Here is a 20,096-nt window from a genome sequence, read left to right on the forward strand (position 1 = left end):
AGCAGCAAAGCCACTGAGCAGCCAGCCCCTGGGTTGCGTGTCTAACGTTGTGGTGCTGTCGTACCTGCTTATGGACAGGCACCTCGTTCGCCAGAGCCACTGGGCAGCGTCTGGTGAGCGAGGTGTTACAGCAGTAAGTGTGCGTGGCTCTGTGTGGCCCGGGACGTGCTGGCATCCCGGGAAACGAGGTGCCGCTGACAAGCAGCTTCGGTGCAGTAGTTTCTGGTCTGGACTGTTACCTGCCCATCTGAGCGTGCTGGCCGCCCCCCCGTCCCGTTCACTCCCCTGAGTGACGGGCCTGCGGCTCTGGCAAGGCTGAAGTTTGGGCTGACTCAGATCTCGGACGGGACTGCCTGGCAGCTGAGAGCAGAGGGAGCGACGGGCAGTGGTGAGTGACTGTGCCCGGCAGGGGTTTGCAGAGTGAGTTCTGGCCATGTGGTGCTAAAAACAGCCACAAGATGAGCAAAATTATCGACTGAGTCACAAATATTTCACCCGCTGCTTTAGTCACCAGCCGATTCTAACCCGGCATTAAGTGTGCTGCCGAGGGCGCATAACCTGAATTCTAATGGGGTTAAACTGACGTGCCTGAAGGAAATAAAGCGCTGCTCTTGCGTCCGCAGCTCCAGATGGATCATCAGGCTCCGTGCACGACCCACTGCCGCTGGAGATGCCCAGTGATCGCTGATCCTTAACGAAGAGCGCTGGTGCATGGCACCGGAGGAGGCACTGTTAGGAGCCGAGGTGCGGTTCTTAAATAGGAGCGGGATGGTGAGGCAGCTGCTGTGCTGCACGCCCAGCCCTCGCGCTCCATCCGTGTCCGCTTGTCTCTTGTCATTTGACACGGGCTCTTTGGGGTGGGGGCCCAGCACGGGGAGGCCCCGATCCCCGCCGAGGAGCTGCTGTGACTTGAATAATTCAGTTCCGAAGGTGTCTCCGCGAGGCTGCAGGGTGCAGGCAGGTTCTCGAGTTCTAGACAAACCTTTTCCTGTTGAAGGAGAGGAGCTCGGCCTCTGGGGGGGAGAAGTGGGGGCAGGGGTGTCTGTCTGGCGTCGGGGCTCCTCAGTTCTCCTCCTGCCTCTGGGAGGGCTGCGTGGTCTAGCAGCTAGAGCGAGGGACGCGTAGTCGCGTTGTTCGGGATTTAGTCCTGGCTCTGGGAGGGGAGTGAGTGGGGCTCTGGGGGTCAGGACTCCTGGGTTCTAGTCCTGGCTGGGGGAGGGGAGTGAGCAGGGCTGGGGGCGGGGTCAGGACTCCTGGGTTCTCATCCTGGCTGGGGGAGGGGAGTGAGCAGGGCTGGGGGAGGGGGGTCAGGACTCCTGGGTTCTCATCCTGGCTGGGGGAGGGGAGTGAGCAGGGCCGGGGGCGGGGGTCAGGACTCCTGGGTTCTCATCCTGGCTGGGGGAGGGGAGTGAGCAGGGCCGGGGGAGGGGGGTCAGGACTCCTGGGTTCTAATGGCAGAGAAGTGGGGTACGCAGGACTCCTGGGCTGCTCCCCGAGCCTGCCAGTGCCTCACTGCTGTGGCCATGGGAGAGTCCCTCCCCTCCCCGTTGTGGGGCTGCACAGGGGCGATATGAGTTGCCTCTCCCCTAGGGGAGCCCCTTGTGGGCTGCTGGAGTTGCTTCCCCACTCCGAGGAGGAAGGAGAGAGAATTGCTCAGGTGTCCATGACCAGCAGCAGCTGAGACTGTTAATGGGCCCCCCAGACCCCTTTTCAGTGAACCCGCTTACCCAGCACTCTGCAGGCGGGAGAGCATCATGACAGAAATCGCTTGAGTCGGGGCTGAATGAAACCCACCCTGGGCTCAGAGAGAGCGCAGGGGCGGCCCCACCACGGGCGCTGGGCGCTCACCGGAGAATGAGACTGTGATGGCTGCTAGAGCAGGTGGGAGGGAAACCAAGTGGGGACAAAGCCCCGACGAGGACCAGTCGGCGCCTGATAATGTAGAGGGATCCTCTCCTCACGCTGTTTGGGGGCTGCGAGGAAACCAGAATTCCGCTTGGCGGGAGATTTTGAGGTGTCAGTGTTGGATGTCCTCCTACAGCAGAACGGCACTGAGGGCTTTTGATGGGTCTGGTTAAAAACTCTCTGGGTGCTGTTTGTAATGCTTGGGTGAGGAGGGAGGTCGTGTGGTTACAGTAAGAGGCCAGGGAGTTCGAGCTTCTGGGTTTTATTGCCAGCTCCGTAAAAGGACCATGCACTGATGGCTAGAGCCAGGGAGCTAAGAGTCAGGACGCCTTGGTTCTGTCCTGTCTTCTGGCCAAATATTCTCTGCGTGATGCCGGGTGAGTTCCTTCCTTCTCTGTGCCTGTTTCCCCACAGGAGTGACAACACCATTTCATAAAGGTATCGTGAGCTTTAGTAAATGAGTGTTTAAAGTGCTCTGAGATCCTGCGATTGCTGGTCATTTGGAAAGGTGACGTATTAATAATGTCTGCCATCCATATAGACATTTCATTCACCTCCCAGGCGTTCCTTAGCTTGCTTCATGGCCACTTGATTCTGATGCTTAAGGCCCAGGGAGTTCCTCACGGCTCTGCTCCATTCAGAACTTGGTAACCCACCTGAAAGAGCAGACGCTCCCAGGGTAACCGCAGTGCAGCTTAGCGGTGTAGTCCCTGGAATTGGCAGTGTCTGCGTTTATGATACATCATGCTGCAGCACGAAGCGGTTCTGGTGCACTTTTCACACAGTCCCGATCAAGGCCAGTTACTCCCAAGAAGTCCCTTTTGATTGATAATTTTAAGCTTTATTGTTTGTAAGTGGAAGTAAAATGTAGAACAGATCAGAATGTTCTGTTAGAAATGTTCTTCGATGAAAAATGACTTTCATCCAAATTGAAATTTTGCAGACAATATCCATTTTCTATGAAATGCTCAGATTTTCTTGAAGGCTTCCCTCTTCCCTCCTCTCCCTGAAAAAAAAACAAACCACCCTGCTTTTGCTGGCTGAAAACTGTTTTTTTTATGTTTTGATGGAAACATGAAAAATTTTGAAGAAAATTTTCCATGAAAACACACAGCGTTTTGGTTTTTCATTGAATTTTGTCGCTACTGTAGTAAAAAGTTTTCTGAAAAATTCCTGGCAGAGGCAAGCACTGAATAGGCCCCTGGGAACCCCAGGGATGGGGCATTGTATAAAAACCAGAGCAGAGTAGGTTCAGTTCATCCCAGGACTGTGACTTTTATAAATACCTCTTCAGCACCGTTTGCAGCCCAGCCAAACTGAACAGCTCATGGATGGGGCTGACGCGAGCCAGAAGCCTGTTTGTGTGGCTGACTCATTGCAGCGTGTTCCGGCCTGGCCTTCGGGTGTTTTCCTAATGACAGCGTCCTTCATGCCCCCCACGCCTGGCACTGCAGACAGCCCTTCGTCTCCCCATTAGCCACTTCTGCCTTTTGGGGGCCTCCTGCCTGTGACCTGTGCCATTCAGCCACTTGGGCATGGCTACTCGGGGCAGCGCTGCAGCCAGTCCAGCCACTCACTCATCCGCCCAGGCTGAACTGCTGGTAGCCGCGGGCCAGCACAAGGGGCTTGGCCCTCTCCTGGGCACGCTGCGGAGAGGAGCCCATGGGCAGCCCCTGTCCAGCATGGCCTCTCTTTGTGGGGAGAATAGGGGTCCGTAGAGTGTAGTGCTCCTTAGACGTGAGGCTCTCTTCAGGAGTGTCTCTGTGTCACCGCCTGCCTGTCTCCCTCCCGTGTGTGTGCTCCCATGCGCCCTTCCAGAGCTCAGCTCCCTGCCAGAGCCAAGGCGCCACAGATCGGCACCTCCATCAGCTTTCAGCTCCATAGGTGCTTCCCCTGTCAAAACAGAAACGGGGGCTCCTCACATTACTCCTCCCCTCCAGTCTCCCCCCAGCTTAGACAGCAGGAAATGCCCCTTCAAGCTACTGCAGCAGCTCTCGGTTTGGTGAAAATGTTTGCAGCCCGGAGCTGACTGAGTGGCGACCTCTCACCACGAGGCACCTGGCGTTGGGGCTGGGCAGCCGCTGGGATTCCCAGCTGGGATTCCTGCCTGGAGCACACACATCAGATGCAGTTTGCATGATTGTTTCTTGGCTGCCTGCACCCATTCTTGTCTGTGCCAGTGGCATGGTGCTAATGAGCTGGTGCAGACCCTTGGCTCAGGCAGGCCGTGCTGTCTGGTGATAGTGCATCCCAGGACAGGGAGCAGGGCTTGTGAGCAACCTGCCAGGGGTCTGCTCTGGCTGCTTCACCTCCATCCCCTTGTATTTCCAGGTGCCTGTCACATGTAATGCATGGACAATAATCTGTTTGCTGTCCCAGCCTCCCGGCCGCTACATCCTGCACTTAGCTGGGGCTAACCCCTGATGGGCAGTTTACAGCCAGAATATTGGAAAGGCTATTTCCTCTGTTGTGCCCAGAGGGCATGGAGTGTCCCCGAATATCCTTTCTCCATCATTACCACTAATTGGGAGCATCTGGGTGTGTCTGCGTGAGCCACTCTCTCCACTCATCCTCTGGTCTGAATCGTGCACAGTCCAGCATCTGTCACATCCCAGACATCACACGTGGTGGGCAGGGGAGGGCTGGGCAGTACTTAATTTGTGCCAGGGCCCGGCGGTTCAGAGCCCCACGGCACCTCTGGGCCCGGCAGTTCAGAGCCCCAGCACCCATGGGCCTGGCGGTTCAGAGCCCAGCACCTCTGGGCCCAGCGGTTCAGAGCCCCAGCATCCATGGGCCCGGTGGTTCAGAGCCCCAGCACCCATGGGCCCGGCGGTTCAGAGCCCAGCACCCATGGGCCCGGCAGTTCAGAGCCCCAGCACCCATGGGCCCGGCGGTTCAGAGCCCCAGCACCCATGGGCCTGGCGGTTCAGAGCCCCAGCACCTCTGGGCCTGGCGGTTCAGAGCCCCAGCACCTCTGGGCCTGGCGGTTCAGAGCCCGGCACCCATGGGCCTGGCGGTTCAGAGCCCCAGCACCCATGGGCCCGGCGGTTCAGAGCCCGGCACCTCTGGGCTTGCCGCAGCAGTTATGAATGTGAAAAAACCGCTTGATCCCTGGCGCCTCTTTCATTACTGGGGCTGGGGGTGGAAGGCGGAGGTAAGGCCTGCTTGCCCGTCAGCGTGTTAGTGTCCCGCAGTGACCAAGGGGAGCTGAGCCCAGTTCAGCTGGGCTTTGCAGGGCTCCAGGCAAAGCAGAAACCCCCAACAAAGCCCAGAGGAACCAGGCAAGCTGCCTGGGATTTGCACAGACCCAGAAACGTTGCAGCGTTTCAGGACAAAGGCATGAACTGGCTGAGGTTGACGGGACATTTGCTTCTGTTGACACAGGCACTGGCAGAGCAGAGTGCTGATTTAGGCACTGAGATCAGCCCCTCCTTCACCCAGGAGCTCTGGGGGTTCTGAACCTGGCCAGACCCCCTGGGGGGAGCTGCGTGGATCTCCACACGAGGCTGAGTCTCCAGGCAGGGGCAGTCCGCTCAGGAGCGTGCGTGTAACTAAGCCGTCCAGCAGCACAGAACTGCCATGGCCCCGCCCTACTCAGCAGGTTTTCCTGTCTCCTCTGGAGACACGTTGCAAGTGTTCAGTGGGACTGTCTCAGCTGGTAACTGCGTCTTGATTTAGCCCTGCAAACAGCTTGGCGACATGCCTCGAACCCACCCCTAGCTCACCGCAGCATGGGGAATCTGCCTCGGTTGCACCTGGTTGGCCATTGGGTCGCTGGCCAGATGCAAAGAGGTGTGGGCTGTGGCATTGCACTCGCTGGTGAGGCTTGGCATTCGCTGTTCAGTGAACCTGTTCAAATGAGTTGGCAAGACGTCTGTAGACGCTTTCACTGGACAGGCTCTTAAAGGCTCGTCAGCCAGCAGGCGAGGAAACGAGGGGCGTGTGGTGTTGGAAATGCGCCCGGTTGACAGACTATGCATGGAGACTTGGCATGCAGTGCCCAAATAAGGCTCTTCGGAGGTCCTGCAAGGTCCAGGTGCCATTGTGCTAGATGCTAGAGACAGGCCCTGCTCCATGGAGCTCACCATTTAACACACAAGGCAGGCAGAGGGTGGAGAGGAAACAAGGCACTGAGAGGGGAAGAAGTGACTCAGCTGGGAACTGAGTCCAGATCTCCTGCTCACTAAGTCACGCTGCCTTTCAGCACCGACCTGCTGAGCAGGGCACGGCATGTATGGGGCTGTGGACCCAGGCAGGGCCGACCAAGGCCAGCTTCTCAGAGAGAGGGATTGTGTCCGGGGCCCACAGAGCTGTCATGGGAAGTAGGAAACACTAATAAGCAGGACGAAGTTGAGCAGAGCAAAAAATGTAGATTGACTCTTAGCAAATCTCCTCCTGTAATAGCTCCCAGGTCCTGTGTTCTCCCGGAACCTGCCGAAGTCTGAGACTGCGTTTGCAGTTTGCGTTAAGTTACAGATCGGCATGGCAGGGTCCTGGTCTGGCGCGACAGGAAGCGGCTGGGAGAAGCGGGCGGGGAGGGTGCTCAATGCTGCCTTTTTGCAGCGAATGTCCCACGTTTTCTGGGGCAGGGAGACCAGCAGCTTTTCATGAATATGGTCCTGTCAGACAGGAAAGCTGAACTGCTATGGCTTGTTAAACAGCGTAGCTAGCGCTGCCCAAACCCGGCTATCGGAGCCGCCACCTGGGTTGCTTCCTTTTGGCCTTGCTCCAGCTCAGGTTTTCCAGTGTCGTTCGGATACACGTGCTTTTCCACCTGCGTAGCTGTTCCTTCTTCGAGCAAGTTAGATGTTACTACCCTGACAAGAGGGGCTGGGTAACACCAGTCCCAAAGGGAGTTAGAACTACGAGATTGGGAAGTAATGGGGAAAGCTGAGACAATACAGTACACACAGGAGATTAATTCAGGCTAGGATAATTTTACTGAGTAGGGGTTTATCCTCTAGCCGAAGAGCAATGTTACGTTTATTAGCCCACATCCAGGAGACATTGAAAGACGTGCACAATGAATTCTCATCTGCCCCGTTTAATTTCCTGCCTACTGGTGATGGCTTCTTAGCAGTACAAAGACCAGCTGGCTTTTCAAGTGAGCTGGAAATGAATTGAGGCAAAGGGCAGCGTTCCTGCTGTGTGATTTTGCCAGACAGTTGGGGCCGAGGGATTGTATAGATGTGACATCAGAAGGTCCCAGGAGCAGTGAAGAGGTGCTCGGTGTTCCCCAGGAGCCACTGGGTGTGAGAGGGGAATCGAGGCCACAGCGAGACGTAAGCCGGGGTGGCCAACCTTAGCCTGAGAAGAAGCCAGAATTTCCCAGTGTGCATTGCCAAAGAGCCACAGTAACAAGTCAGCAGCCGCCCCTTGGCTCCTCCCCAGCTCCCAGCACCCCCCACCCACCAGCAGCCCCCCCCTCAGCTCCTTCCCAACACCTCCCACCCACCAGCAGCTGACAATCAGCGCCTCCCCCTCCCACCCCAAACCTCCCGATCAGCTGTTTCGTGGGGTGCAGGAGGCTGTGCGGGGAGGGGGAGGAGCGAGGGCACGGCAGGCTCAGGGGAGGGGACAGGAAGGGGTGGAGTGGGGGCAGGGCCTGTGGCAGAGACAGGGGTTGAGCAGTGAGCCGCCCCCCCCCGGCACAAAGGAAAGTTGACGCCTGTCTATCCAGCCCCAGAGTCGGTGCCTATATAAGGAGCCACATATTCACTTCTGAAGAGCCACGTGTGGCTCCAGAGCCCCCGGTTGGCTACCCCTGGGTTAAGCGGTGCAGCATTTCACCCTCTGCTGTCTGACGGAGGGTGACACGCATCCCAGGGCAGGGGGCCAGCGCTGGCCTACGCACCACGTTTTCTAGACATTAAATAAATATTCCCATTCTCGTTCCCCCCGCCAACCCCGAACTCCACATCCTCTCTACCTGACAGCCACTTTAGGGGTCTGTACTTTGTCACCTCCAGTGGCCTGGGGCGAACAGGGGCAGTCGATCATTGATTTTCAACGCTTTTTAGAATTTCAGACTCTCCAGTCACATCCCCTCCAAATCCTTGTTACAACCCTCTGGAAACTCCCAAGTTCCCAGGTTCTGGGATGCACTGTCAGTGAGCAGGTGGGGGTTGGGGGGGCTGTGCTGGGGGCCAGGCGGGGGTTATGGGAAGATTGTGCAGGGGAGCGGGGGAGTTATGGGAGAGCTGTGCCGGGGAGCAGGGAGTGGTTGGGGGGGGCAGTACCGGGGAGCAGGTGGGGGTCGTGGGGGGGCTGTATCCAGGAGCAGGTGGGGCTCGTGGGAGGGGCAGTGCCAGGGAGCAGGCAGGGGTCGTGGGGGGGCTGTGTCCAGGAGCAGGCGGGGCTCGTGGAGGGGGCCTGTGCCGGAGAGCAGGCAGAGGTCATAGGGGATGGGGGGGCTGTGTCCGGGAGCAGACGGGGGTCGTGGGGGAGCGGCATGCTGGGGAGCAGATGCCTGTTTGGTTTGCTCTCTGCAGCCGCGCGGCCCCTCAGACACCTGAAGGATTCCATCATGGCCTGGAAGGTTTAATTCCGCTAGATATGCACAAACACCATCATTGGCTTAGACAAATCCCCCCCCCCCGGGGGGGGCCTGGCCACCAGCCAATGAACATTAGCAGCCTGCATGGGGTACGTAAGACAGCCAGTGCCAGGTATCAGAAGCAGCAGAGTTCTCGCGCTCAGGCCATGTCTACATCTAAAATTTTGCAGCGCTGGTTGTTACAGCTGTATTAGTACAGCTGTATAGGGCCAGCGCTGCAGAGTGGCCACACTTACAGCAACCAGCGCTGCAAGTGGTGTTAGATGTGGCCACACTGCAGCGCTGTTGGGCGGCTTCAAGGGGGGTTCCGGGACGAGAGAGCAAACCGGGAAAGGAAACCAGCTTCCCCGCTGTTTGCTCTCTCGGTCCCGGAGCCACCCAGCAAACCGCAGGGAAGGAGACCTGCTTGCTCGGGGTTCCGGGACCGAGAGAGCAAACCGGGAACGCCGCGGTTTGCTCTCTCGGTCCCGGAGCCAGCCAGCAAACCGCAGGGAAGGAGACCTGCTTGCTCGGGGTTCCGGGACCGAGAGAGCAAACCGGGAACGCCGCGGTTTGCTCTCTCGGTCCCGGAGCCACCCAGCAAACCGCAGGGAAGGAGACCTGCTTGCTCGGGGTTCCGGGACCGAGAGAGCAAACCGGGAACGCCGCGGTTTGCTCTCTCGGTCCCGGAGCCAGCCAGCAAACCGCAGGGAAGGAGACCTGCTTGCTCGGGGTTCCGGGACCGAGAGAGCAAACCGGGAACGCCGCGGTTTGCTCTCGCTTTCCCGGAGCCACCCAGCAAACCGCAGGGAAGGAGACCTGCTTGCTCGGGGTTCCGGGACCGAGAGAGCAAACCGCGGCGTTCCCGGTTTGCTCTCTCGGTCCCGGAACCCCGAGCAAGCAGGTCTCCTTCCCTGCGGTTTGCTGGGTGGCTCCGGGACCGAGAGAGCAAACCGGGAAAGGAAACCAGCTTGATTACCAGAGGCTTCCTCCTTCCACGGAGGTCAAGAAAAGCGCTGGTAACTGTCTACATTGGATTACCAGCGCTGGATCACCAGCGCTGGATCCTCTACACCCGAGACAAAACGGGAGTACGGCCAGCGCTGCAAACAGGGAGTTGCAGCGCTGGTGATGCCCTGCAGATGTGTACACCTTCAAAGTTGCAGCGCTGTAACTCCCTCACCAGCGCTGCAACTTTCTGATGTAGACAAGCCCTCAGAGTCGTTCAGGTGACTCTGAGGTTCCCAGGTTGTGGAAGATAAAAGCAGCGGGTGGAGTTTAATTAGTCCATTGCTGGAATATTTACTGCACCAGAAAGCAAGTAAGAAGCCAGCAGTAACCTCCCCGGGGGGCACATTTATAAATCAAACCTTGTCTCTAGGCTGCAGAATGTTTCCTGCGATTGATTTGCATGAAACAGACCTGCAGGGGAAAGCAGAGTCTGTTTTTCCAAAGATGTTTGCATCAGAGTTTCTAGGGCCATGTTTCAGGGGTGGTCTCTTGAATAATGCTTTGTTGTTGTTGTTGTACGACAGGTAGCATAGCTAGAGGCCCTGTGCAGATCAGTGCCAGGTTGTGGTAGGTGCTGCATGTTACGCTCACAGCATACGTGCTGTAAAGTTGTGAAAACCCATAACCACACTAGCTGGAAGGAGGCAATGTAATGACTTTATTTGTCAGACTTCAGAAGAGTAATGGAAAACCCTAAAACAGAGCGAGACGAAGCAGGCTGCTCCCTAAAGCAGAGAGGCACAACTCTCCCCACCTTCTAGGCTGTAACTGATCATGTTTCCCTACAGAGTCTGCAATCACAACTCTACAAATTATGGTGCTAGCTTGTAATTTCAACACAGTTTTAACATATGGAGATATATCTATCTCACAGAACTGGAAGGGACCCTGAAAGGTCATCGAGTCCAGCCCTCTGCCTTCACTAGCAGGACCAAGAACTGCTTTTGCCCCAGATCCCAAACTGGCCCCCTCAAGGACTGACCTCACAACCATGGGTTTAGCAGGCCAATGCTCAAACCGCTGAGCTATCCCTCCCCTTGTTTTCCATGCCCAGGCTTATAGACTTCAAGACTAGAAGGGACCATTGTGATCATTTAGTCTGACCTCCTGCACATGGCAGGCCACAGACCTTCCCCACCCTTCCTGTAATAGGTCCATAGACTCAGAGCAAGAGACAGTGTCTGCCCCAGAGAGTTTGCAATCAACAAGGCAGACAAAAGGACGCGAGAAAGAGGTTTTATTATCCTCATCTGTAAAAGTGGGGAACTGCGGAACAGAGAGATGAAGAACTGGGTTCAGGAAAGCATGCAAACGTGTGATTAAAGCCATTCCCCGATTCCAGACCTCAGGGACCTGCACCAGATCACACGGGGAGTCTGGCAGAGTGTGGAATTCTCTGACCTCTGTTAGGCACCAGCCCCTACTCTCATGTTGATTCCTTCTGGTCGTGGACTTCATGAGCCAATGGCCCGTCCGGCTGGGAGGGGTGAAGATTTGTTGCCGCTTTTTGGTCTTCTAAAGCTGATGAATATCCTGCTGCCCAGTTCAGCCAGTTGGATCTCGATGTCTATCCGATTGGTTTATAAAGAGCTTGGCACCTTGCCGGTGGCACATCACAGATAAACAACGGGCTGGAGGGGACAGCCATGGATGTGGTTTGATACCTCGTCCCGGGGGTATCACCTGTGGGGCTGACCTCCCCTTTCCCTTCCCCCACTCCTTTTGCCTTGTGTCGCTCGTAAGCGCTCTTGAGGGCAAGGACTGACTCTAACCATGTACGGTACCTCGCACAATGGGGCCCTGATCTGGAGAGCAGCCTCCTGGCATTGTCCCGATACAAACCATAACCTCTCCCGCCTGCTGCTCCTAGGGGCTGGGAACAGATCTGCAGACAGCCCAACCCGGGCACTCTCATCCCGCACTCAAGTGCTGGCTCTCGCACGTGTTTTCTGCCCGCGGGATCCCAGCTGGGCCATTGTGACACCCGGTGCCTGTGGAGGAGGGCCTGGGGTTTTCAGCCTTTTGTGTCTGTTTAGCAGGGGTGGGAAGGGAGAGGAGGGGGGGTCTCTGATTGTGGAGCTGTCTGCTGGAAGAGCAAGTACGGAAGATCCTAAATTCTCTGTCAGCTCCTCTCCCAGTAAACTCATTCTGTCACGCTGACGAAAACCCTGGCCCCTTGCTAGGCTAGCAGCTAAACAACGCACCGGATGTCAGCTTCCTGCATCGTCCAGTTTATTCGTTCCCTAGAGGCCCTGCCCTTCTCCGAACAGCCTCCTGTGCGAGGGGGTGGCCCATCTGGCCAAGGAGAGCCCCCAGTTTGTTCTGCCGCAGATCCAAACTCTAACTGATGGCGCTGGGGAGGTGGGTTAGCTCGTAACTGCAGAGCTTTTCCACCTTGCTCTGAGCCGGACGAGACTGGCCCCTCGCATTCAGGAGACGGAAACAGCGCTCCGGTCCACGCAGCGTTTTAATTTGGTCCCTCAGCCCCTCAAAGGCCGCACCAGCCTCCTGAATGGATTCAGACAACCTGCCTGCACAACAAAAAAGCTTGATCCAAAGTAATTAAATTCCTTGATTGAGTGAGGACGGAGCTGGCTCTCTTTTGAGGGCACTCTAAGCTCTGGTGCCACCTGCTTGCATTTATAGCACTGCGATAAAGATAGTAACAAACCCAGGGAGAGACTGGTGCCCGCACAGTAAGTAGCTCAGATGCTGGTTACTAATTGCCTTGCAGGAAGCATTTTTCACAAGTTTCTCTCAGAAGGAAAGATAAGCAAAGACTTTGATTTAGCTCATTTTTCCCCCCGCTGAATGGAGTGGCTCTTTGATCACGTTGGGTTGAGGCTTCTGTTTGTATTATGACAACGTGTCCGTTGCACAGCTCAGACGAAATGAATTATTTCTTCCACTCGCTCTTTGTACCATCCTGGGGAAAAATGACTGCTCCCAGGATTAGCAGGCAGGCTTGCCAGCCAGCCAGCAAATCATCTGCAAACACAAAGATTATGCGCTGCCCAGCATGGAGCGCTGAGCGGTAGCTCACAAAGGCTGAAGTAAAGGGCTAGTGGGAAGCATTGTCACAAGGGTCTGGAAGCAAATTGCTTCACCAGTTTATTTTCTTTCATTCATATGAACATCCTTTTCTGAAAAGGATGTTGTCAGGGAAAGCCTCTAGGACATCCTTACAAAGGAGAAACTTACCACCCTGGGCCCTGATCCAAGGAAGCAGTGTCACCGACCCTGTGTGTTCAGAAATCACGAGTCAGCCTCCCCCTCACTCCCGAGTCATGAGATTGTCTTCAAAACGATGAGATTTCAAGAAACCTGGCAAATGTGAGATTCTTTTTATTTGTCATCTGGCTTTTGAGCTAGAGTCAGATTTCTCATGCATTTCTGTGCAACCGTTATTGGTATTATTGTAGTGCCCTGGAGCCAGTCATGGACCAGGACCCCCCATGCGCTAGGTGCTGTACAAGCAGAATGAAAAGGCAGCCCCTGTCCCAACTAGCTAACAATCTCAGTATAAGCCGAGGAAACTGAAAGCTACGGACAGGGAGCGGCGGGATAAACAGACGAGACAGATACAGGATGCGGGTAGGGCTTTGACAAACAAGCAGGGTGAACAGCGTGACTGCAGCAAAAGCCACATGGGCTGAAAACATAGGGCCAGATCCTCTGCAGGTGTAAATTGTCCTAGTTCCACAAGAAGTGACACCCGCTGAGGCGCTGGCCTTTACGCTTTTTTGTAAACGGGAGCTGAGATTCTCACGTCATCACTTGTCTCCAGGAGCTGGGGCCTTAAGGCAAAACCACCAACTATCGCGAGGTGCGTTAATAACATCGTGAGAGTTGGCAACACCGGGAAGGCATTTAGGTGGGTGTTTCATTCCCGTTGAAATTGGTGGGATTAGGCACCTGGTTTAAGTAAAGCATCTGCGTAAGAGCTTCCTGAATTAGGCCCTTAATATGTGTTGTTTATTGTGATGATCTTGCTCACTGGACACTGTTTATTGTGTTTACCGCAGCTAATGTAGGAAATCCTGCCCCATCCTTAAGGGTGGAGCTAAATCTCTACAACTTCAAAACAAGTTAAAGAAAATGCATGAAAATATTTTGTATCAGATTTGGTCAAACTTGTTTTTAGAAGTTAAGCAACCCATTTCAGTCGGATTCTAGAAGCAGCTGATACAAAATAATTGTGAAAATGAGTGTAAAAAAAGATTAGCCATTTAGTGTAGAAACGATCAAAAATCTGTTTTTAAAATACGTGTTTGATGTTATTTTTCTCTCCCCCCAGACTGTTAAGCTCTTTAAGCCCATATTTGATGCATTTTGCTCATGGCAGTTGTGACTTCGGCAGAGAAAGGGTTACTATTTGTCAGTTTGATTCTGCTTTCCATCTTGTGGGAGGAGAGGGGGAATTAGTTGTATTTAACCCTCCTTTGCCTCACTGAGGGAAGCATTAGTGTAGCTGGCGATTTGCTGAAGGGAGAATTTGTGCTGAGAGGCACTAAAGTGTCTCCAGCTGCTACGTCAGTTACAGTCTCCGATCTGCCTAGGAATCCACACGGGCATAAGCAGTATCACCCACTCTCACTGTTTTATTGGACGGTTCAGGGTGTTTGGTGTTTTCCTTGAAGCTGGAGCTCCTGGAGTCATGTGATAACAGGACACACTCAGCTTTAGTGTTTGTAAGTTTCTAGACCTCATGGTTATAAGGAAAAGCTTGGAAACACGAACCCTAAAGGTTCAGAATCAGAAAGCAAGTCTAAATAATGGAGAGAAGGACCAGCTGCCGAATTGCCACCGAAGACTGGAGTGGTGGCGGTAGAGCTGATGGCGACCCTGGGGTTTGGGGGTTTTTTGCTGCTTGGGGAGGCAAAAACCCTAGAGCCGGCTCTGGGCACAGGTTACCTAAAGCATCGCCCAGGGTAGCAGCGGCGTGCACCAGAGCCAGGGCAAACTCCCTGCATCTGGCCCTGGCCCTGGCCCCCGCGATGCTCCTGGAAGCGCTGCATCCCCTGGGGTGGGGGAGGGCTCCACATGCGCTGTCCTTGCTGCCCCTCCAGGTACCTCCCCCGAATCTCCCATTATCTGCGGTTTCCCGTTCCCGGCCAATGGGAGCCGTGGGGGGCGGTGCCTGGAGGCAAGGGCAATGAACGGAGCCCTCTGCCCTGCCCCCCATCCCGCCTGGGAGCTGCAGGGACGTGGAACTGGCTGCTGCTGAGAGCAGTGTGGGGCCCACGGTGCCATGGGGGGCAATCCCACGGGCCGGATCCAAAGCTCTGATGGGCCAGATCCAGCCCGCAGGCCGTAGTTTTCCCACCCCTGGGTTAGTCTGTGGAACTTCTCACGTGCTTAACAGTTATAAAGTCACATTTGGGGAAGGCACAATAGCAACAAGTTAATTCCTAAAAATGTCCCCCTGCGAGCATACGCCTGGCCCTGGATTCCTTCCAGTGATCCTGCTCACCATTCCTGTTACGAGCAAGGATCCTGAGGCCCTGGCGCCTATCGTGGCCCCAGCCTCAGCAGTTTGCACGGCTAGGGGAGCTGCTGCTGCTCTGTCGATTGGGTCACCATTGTATTATTGGAGAGTCCATGGGCGGTGAATGGTTGATAGCATTGCTTTTCGGAGCCAGCAGCCCTTAGTTGGTAACGGCTGCCTGTTTCCAAGGGATGCTGACCCTTGTCTACAGTTACAAGTGACACACGCGGTGGAAATCGTAGAAGTGTTTCAAATGTGGCACTCGAGTTTGTGTGGGCTGAGAAGTCAGTACAGTGCACACTGCCCTGTCCCCGCTTTCATGGACTCACAGGTGGCAGAGAGCAGTGTCTTGTGGTTAACAGGTGTGTCACTGCGCTTCAGAGACAGTGTTATTTCTAGTAAATGTTGGGTTTGGGTTTTTTTGGCTAGCTAGACAATAGAAGCCATATGTGTGATGCAGTAGGGGCTGTCTGTGTGGGGAGTGGGAGAGCAGGGGAGGACTTTAGGGGATGGACGATGCCAGGGCCTGTAACCTGAGCTAGGTAAGGGAGGGGAAAGGTCAACACCTTTGCCCGGGAAGGGGAACAAAGGAAGGGAGTGGCAGGAGGGAGGCAGTTTGAGTTTGGGCTTGGGGCTGGATGGGCGGAATTCAGGGTATCCTAGCTAGGATCCAAGCACCCTGAAAGCCCAGAAGGACTCGATGGAGGGGTCCTGACTGTGCCTGCAAGCCCTGCTGTAACCTGTGTTCCTGTTGTCCAAATAATCTTCTGTTTTACTGGCTGGCTAAGAGTCACTGTGGGTCCCAGGAAGAGGGGTGCAGGACTGGACTCTCCACACTCCGTGACAGTATGACCTGTTCATATGGGAATGCTCTGGGCTTGGCTTTGCCTCTCTTTAAATGGGTACAGCACAAAAATATAGCTTCGTCTGGGCCTCATTTAGCAAAGCGTATTTGTTGGCACTCCTTTTGAAGTGAGACTTTTAAAGTTTAATGTGATAATCTCACTCTGATTCCGGCAAACACAGAATCCAGGAATATACTGATGTCATCTTCAGAGCCCAGAGAGAGAGAGAGCGCTCAGCGCATCCAACGCTTTATCAGTCTAAATTTGATTCCTTGAGGCATATGTTAGCCTGTATTTTCTTGAGAGGAAAATAGTCCTGGCAGGTTCACTAAGGATGCAGGTTATTGACATGGATTCCAGGGTTGTTTTGCTGTATTTTAATGGAAGCTGTTCTGTAACTTAATTGGAAAGAAGTGCAGCTCTTTGGGAGCATGTGCCACTGCTCCTGTGTCTCCTGCGAGTAATTTATCATAAATGGCACCACTGCCTTGGGCCTGCTCAGGGGCTGAGGCTGTTCATGCCGTGGCCCAAACAATTCCCAAAGCACCCAGAGGTGCTGGGTGCCTGGGGCCTGCTATTCAGAGGTGCTGAAGCTAATGGGAACTGCGGGGGCAACAGGCTCCATTAGCACCCACAAATCATTGGCCGCTTCCAAAGTTGTTGACCTTGGGCCTGATTCTGATCCAGGGTAAATCTGGAGTAACACTAGTGGAAGGGGGCGAAGGTGAAGGCTATCCAAATAGCTAATGTCAAGGAACTGAGATCCGGCCCTGAGTGCGATGGGAGTTGTGCCCCAGGTTGTAGAAGACTGAAAGGACAATGACTAATGGATGCTTGTGTTCACCGAGTACCGTTATCTATGTTGAGGTTTTATAGTGCCGCCCGTCACCATAGTGTCTGGTCTTCCAGTGTAAAATCAGTAACAATAGCAAAGTCCCTAGTGGACTTCATGGAGTCTCTGGCATGTCTCCTTTTTCAGGGTAAGACTTCTGTGTAGGGTAGGTTTTTTTGGGAGGCAGAAGGGACATCAGGATAGGGGTTCAGGGTGAAAGGGGGATTCAGCGGTAGAAGCAGTGTCGGGGCTGGGATCCAGGGGGCTCAGGGTTGAGATGTGGGTTAGAATGGGGTGTTTTTGTGGGGAATATTTTATGGCGGAAAGGTTTTTCAAAGAGGAAGGTTCTGTAATATGTTCTGCAGACAGTTTTGCCTGGTCTCCTCTGCGGGTTTGTTCTTACAAAGCAACCTTCCTTATGGGGGTGATTCTGTAGGCTTTAAACCTGACCAAGTTGTCCGTGTTAGGCGATGGAGGCTCCCAGCGGCTGGAGTTACGCAGGAGAACTCAGCCCCTTGTAGGATATGGCCTCACAGCCACAGCCATTGTGCCACCTATGGAGAGTCTCCAGATGTGCCGAGCCCTGGTGAAAATGTGGCGCTAAGTGGCCAGGCTAACGGGGAGGGCTGCTAAAGAGATTATGTGGGGATTACTGTGAATGGGACACTGAGAAGAGCAGATTCCTAGAACTTAAAAAATCTTGTGTCATGTGTTTTAGTGTCAGGCTCATGATTTATGGATTCATGCGTGGGTCGCCGTGAAGGTCAGGCTTTATTATACTGACCAGAGCCAACTCGGCGTGCAGAGGAGGGGGCCCTGCCACCTCCCAAGCAGTGTCAGGATTTAATTTCAGGGGGATTTTCAAACCTGTTTGTAGCGACTGGGAAGAGGCTTGAAGGAGCAGTGCGGCCAAAGCATGCACAGTGGCTGCATCAGGTTGCACGCCTCTAATCTATTTTGAGAGGCGATGGCACAGACAGTGGGAGCTGCCTGATGCCATCAACTGTAAAAACATTACAGCAATCAAAGGATTCTTCCAACAGAATCCCCAGGATCGATTGCCCCCGGCCGCGTAGACGGTGGCCCGACCGTTCTTCCCAGAAGCGTGTCTGCCACGTGCTGTGCTCCTGTCTGAGGGGAATACTGCCGATTCCTGTGGGGCCCTAAATTACATCTGCATGCAATGATCTGGCGTGCTTGGGTGATCAGTGGAGCAATGGCTTTCCGGCAGGCTCTTGGGTTATTCTGTGCTCGGTTTCTGCCGTGGATAATAGCCTGTCCTGCAAGGGGTTGTGAGGTGCCCAGATGCTGTGGTGACAGGGGCCTGTTGAGCACCTGAAACAGAGAATTTGAGGCCCCAGGTTGTAGAACTGATAAATGAAATTGTTTTCAATTGTTCACTTTATTAATGTAACTTCTGTTCACCATTCACTACGCTTGCCTACACTGTAACTTCTTCTGTTCCATATTGTAATTCAAACCCCATTTTAAAACACTCACTCCATTTTGTAAAAGCTTCCTCCAACCTTCATTTTTGCAAACCCTGCTGTAATCTTATTAGTTTAGTTTAGATGTGTGAATGAGGTATGTATGAATGATGGAATCAACCTCCAGCCCCAGCCTGTCCTGATGAGATAAAGTTCAAATACCAACGGCTGAAGACCTAGACAACAGCCCTAAACAAAGTAAGAAGCATCCACCCTAAAAAGAAAAGGACAACAGAAGGAAGATCAAAGCCAGGTCCAAGGCTGAAAGTCACGCCTGCAATTGATGGGTGATCAATCTAAACCCAGAGACAGCCTGACACAGCAAGACCTATAGACTTTGAATCCAAACTAAAAGCCTATAAAAAAGAAGGGTGAGATGAGAGACTCTGGGTAACATTCTGCTGCCAACATGGAAGAACATCGGTGCCTGCCCAACAGAGACCCAGCTCAGCCTTGTGCCCAGCTTTCCTGGCCAGTTAGCTGCCACAAGCTACGAACCCAAGCTGCAAAATCAAGCCATGAACTTAAGCTATCTTCAGGACTGGTAACTATGCAGCAGCTGCAGAACACCTGATGAATGTGGGTGTGTGTGTGTGAATGTGTGTATAGGTATTAGGTATAGTGTGTGTGTGTGTGTGTGTGTATAGGTATTAGGTATAATGTGTGTGTATAAGAATTAAGATATTAGTTATTAGTCATAAATTATCATAATAAATGTGGCATCTTTGCCTTGTCCCCTTTAATAAGATCCTGCTGGTTTTTACTGGTCTAATATAATTGGTATAACAAGGTCAGGAAAGCATTTAAGCGTGTGCTGAGCCCAACTGAGTCAAGCTTGTGTTTAGGTGCTTTGGTGAACTGGGGCTTGGGTCCATCTATGCTGCAAAAAACCCAACCCCTGTTCTGTGGCAGCAAGTCTCCGAGCCAGGGTCTGCGCCCACAGGTCCATGCAATGGCGTGAAAAATCGCCAGGTGTTCATTCCCACCCAGGGCTTTCAGAGTCCGGGTGGGAACATCCACAGTGCTGGTTTTAGTGCCGCCTGGGCTCTGACTCTCATTCCACGGGGTGTTTTCATGCAGTGTGGATGTAGGGACTTGCCCCAGGTCATTATAGCAGAGCCGGGACTGACTCCCCAGGATCTTAACCTCCAACTGTGGCCTCCTTTCCTGCCTAGCCCTAAGTATGGAGAGAGACCACAGCAGCGTGGTCCCGCTCTAGGCTGGCTGCATGGAAAGGTGTTACTGTGACCAGTTCAGGGCACATTTCTTACGCTCCTCATCTGCTGGAGCCCTCAGCAATTGATTCTGAGTGTAGGGAAAAAAGCCAAGGAAGAAGTAACACTGGCTGGTTCTATTTCATTTCCGCCCAGCTGACAAATCCGGTGCAGTCAGGGAACATCTTTCCTGCTACAGAGACAGCGAGAGAGTCTCCTTCTCGTCCATCTGGTCTCACGTGTGGCAGGCTCACTCTTGACTGCTAGCAAGCCTGATTTGGGGACAGGTTTTCTGTGGGGAGTTGGCTGGCCACGGCCGAGATGAACAAGACTGAAGCAGATGCCCTGGATTTCTGGGGGAAAGATGCTGCGCTGAAGCCAGGCAACAGCGACTTTTACCACCTTCTTCTGAGGGTGTTAAGATGCTTGGGAGGGGTTTACGAAGACTCCGTGACTGAGGCATGGTTGGCATCGGGGATTTTTGCACCCGTCTAGCTGCCAGTGCAATCCCCAAATGTAAACACACTGCCTGGTGCAGAGTGGGCTGGCACAGTGCAGCATGCTCTTCTTTGAACCCCTCAGCATGGGAGCACTGTGAACGTCCTGAAGTTAACCAAGGCTGTTCAGGGTGCAGCAGTTTGCTCTGCTCTGTCCTTTGTGCTCATATACACAATCTTGCAAGGATCTTGTGACGCCTGCCCTAAAAGTCCTGTCCCGTGCATCTCCCTGTCTGCAGTCTGCATGGCAGAGTTCAAAGGAAACAACAGCCAGATGATGAA

General features: G+C 54.0%; 1 protein-coding gene across 2 annotated transcripts in view; it reads left to right on the top strand.

The window, feature by feature from the left end:
* The first annotated feature begins 662 nt into the window (after positions 1–662).
* ZNF385C (zinc finger protein 385C) overlaps positions 663–20,096 on the top strand; it is a 153,612-nt gene continuing 134,178 nt past the window's right edge. For both annotated transcript variants that reach the window (XM_030541398.1, XM_030541399.1), the window contains exon 1: positions 663–744. The gene's annotated coding sequence lies outside the window, so the exon portion shown is untranslated. The remainder of the gene's footprint in view (positions 745–20,096) is intronic.

The sequence above is a fragment of the Gopherus evgoodei genome, chromosome 23 (genome assembly GCF_007399415.2).
Source record: "Gopherus evgoodei ecotype Sinaloan lineage chromosome 23, rGopEvg1_v1.p, whole genome shotgun sequence".
Lineage (NCBI taxonomy): Eukaryota > Metazoa > Chordata > Testudines > Testudinidae > Gopherus > Gopherus evgoodei.